At 39.4% G+C, this 3109-nt stretch overlaps 1 pseudogene; it reads right to left on the reverse strand.

Annotated features, from left to right (window-relative positions):
* Positions 1-1225: 1225 nt before the first annotated feature.
* On the reverse strand, positions 1226-2767 carry LOC132422002 (myelin expression factor 2 pseudogene; annotated as a pseudogene).
* Positions 2768-3109: the final 342 nt, after the last annotated feature.

A 3109-nucleotide genomic window follows, 5' to 3' on the forward strand; every position in this document is an offset into this window, starting at 1 on the left:
TAATTTCACTGAATCTAAACCCCCAAATAATATTCATCTGAAATGTGTAGTAAATCATAATTAACCACGTTACGATGAAAAACAACAAGTAATCTACATACCTTATTGAAAAATGGTTTAATAAATAGATAATTATTGGATAAATAAATGTTAAGACTTCTAACACTAACCCCCCCCAAAATTCAAAAATACAAACTCAGTAACTTTTGCTCTGACACAACAATTTTCCAAAACAAACGGAAGAAGTATCCAGTGTTTATTCTTATGAAGCTTATTAATAAAATACAGTATTGGTATGCATATTTTAACAACATGCTTTTTTTGCAGGCAAAGGAGATATGGCTAATGTCTACCACTGTGGGATCCAACGTGTTCAATGTGCTGTGCCTAGGAGTTCCATGGCTTATTAAAACTGCATTTATAAATGCATCTGCTCCTGTAGAAGTGAACAGTAGAGGACTAACTTACATAACCATCTTTCTCAACATTTCAATTATTTTTCTTTTCTTAGCAGTTCATCTTAATGGCTGGAAACTAGACAGAAAGTTGGGAGTAATCTGCCTATTACTATACTTGGAGATTGCAACATTATCAGTTCTATATGAACTTGGAATTATTGGAAATAATAAAATAAGGGGCTGTGGCGGTTAATGTTAATAGTGTTATGTGGAAAATGCGAATGATGGGGAAGGGCAGAGAAAGAAAACTCCATTTCTTCATTTAAGTCAAATGAAAAATATTCTGAACTTTAGAATCTAAAACTTACAATAATTCTTTATCACCAACAAAAAGTAATTTAAAACCAACCAAGATCATATCCTAATTTGTCTGAGCCCTTGCTTTTCAAGGACAATTACATATATTAAACAGAAGTTTTGAAAAAAACACCTATGTTTTACCTTACAATACATTGATAAAAGCTGGGGACACTTGAACAAACAAATCCCACTACGTAGAACTGAAAACAACATGAAAATGGCTTATTTCATTAAAAATAGTACAACCATTCATTTAAACTGAACGACCAGACTTGCTGTCTTTAAAAATCCAAACTTGAGATTAACAAAAATCAGAGTATATTTAACACTATACTGTTAAAAGCTGGTGGGAGTTTTAAAAGTACATTTTTACAACTTTTGTAAGCATACAGTATTACTTTAAAAAATGACTTTTACTAACAGATTCAGCAAAACAGATGTAAGAATGTTCCAACCGTGGTTTCAAATTATGCATTATGATCCAAGAGAACATCAATTTCTCTGCCAGTGATTTTTATGCCATTCATTATTCTGCAGCCTTTTTCAGCTGATCCTGGGGAGTCAGATCTGACTGTTCCACAGCCTTTTGACTTTCCATTCTCCATTTTTATTTCTGCAAACATTACATGACATTTCTGACAAATATCTGGCTGCCTTTGGAGCCTATTCTGTCTCTCATTCCACTTCCCATTGGACCTGATAAAAATCTTCGATCCATATTGATAGTCCTTTCCAGGATAGCTCCTATACCTGGTCCCATTCTGTCAAAGCTGGAACTCATCTGATCCAGTCCCATCCCCATTCCTCCAGTCACACTCTTCATGCCACCCATTCCACCACCAAGTCTTCCAAAGGAATGTCCAAAGCCTCTATTTATTCCAATATCACCACATCCAAAATCTCTCTCCATGCTACTAGTCATCGCACCACGGTATAGCTCTCCCATTTGACTAACTCCTCCAAATCCTCCCATGCTATTCATTGCTTCCAGACCACCAAACCCAATTCCTCCTCCAGTTCTATTCATTCCTTCAAAACCTGGACCATCCTTTCCCATACCACTTGGACCAAAATTTCCCATTCCACCACCTACGTTCAACTGTCTGGCACTAATAGGCTGTCCACATGGACCAAGTCCCATTCCAGTGCCTCCAAGACCACGTGGTAATTGTGGTGTGTTACTATCATACGAACGGTAGCCTTCATGAGGGACAGACTTGTCATCCATTTTCACATGCATAGGTCTATTAAACAAAACCTGCCCATTGAACATAGAAATTGCTTGAACTGCTTCAACTGCCTGTTCAGAAGTGACTGTGCCCATTCCTCTGCTCTTGCCATCTTTGTCTTCTTTAATATCTGCCCGCTTTACAGTTCCAGCTACGCTGAACACTTCCTTTGGCTCCTTCCAACCAACTTTGAAGCAACAAATTGTGGAACCAAGCATCAAAAATTGTGGGACCAAGTCTCCCAGCCTGCAAATTACTGATAACCTCAGGAGGAACGTTTGGATTATTGAGAATGGAAGGTGGTAAATTCATCAATCCTGATCCCATGTTGGGTTCATGTCCTCCTGGAAATGATCCCCCTGTCAGTGGCAATGCCCTACGAGCATTTGCTCCATCAGGATCCTCTTTGATATTCAATGGTCTTCCACTAAGATCATATTTGTTCATAGTTTCTAATGCTTTCCTGACAAATTCTTCATCTTTGAATTCAACCACACCACAACCCCTTGATTTTCCTTCCGCATCCTTAAAGAGCTCCACGTATGTAACCTGACCCAACTTTTCCTCTTATTAGATCTTTAATGGTTTGCCATTTCATGTCATATGGGATGTTGCTAATAAAAACTCGGTTACGATTTGGACCCTTCGTTTCTCCAGTGCCTGAATTCTTGTCTTTTGAATGAGGATGAAATCCATTGACCCTCTTATTTCCTGTAGATTTTTCTTTTAATTCAGGTTTCTCTTCTTTGATTCATCATTCTCCATTTTAACGCCATTGGAGCTGCCGCTGTGCTGCGGTGGCTGCTTCTCCTGCTCGGGCGGGTGAGGTTTTCCCTGGCGGCTCCGCGGGCTGCGGATGCTGGCTGTCGTCGCCAGCAGCCTTAAGCACCTCGGGTTTGTTGCGTCGGCCATGCCTCCGCCGCCTGCATTGAGGGGCCCTGAATGCTACAGTAGTGGCGGCGGCGGGCTAAAAGTTTTTTTAAAAAAAGAAATTTCCGTGTCACTTAGTTTTTGAAAACAAAGAAAATTTGAAGTTGTAAATTTAAGAAAAATGGAGAGAGACAAGCAAAATAATGCCATATGTGGGCTGCCCACATGTGAGCCAGAGGTGCCCCTATCACC

This window comes from Delphinus delphis, chromosome 3 (assembly GCF_949987515.2).
Source record: "Delphinus delphis chromosome 3, mDelDel1.2, whole genome shotgun sequence".
Taxonomy (NCBI): Eukaryota; Metazoa; Chordata; class Mammalia; order Artiodactyla; family Delphinidae; genus Delphinus; species Delphinus delphis.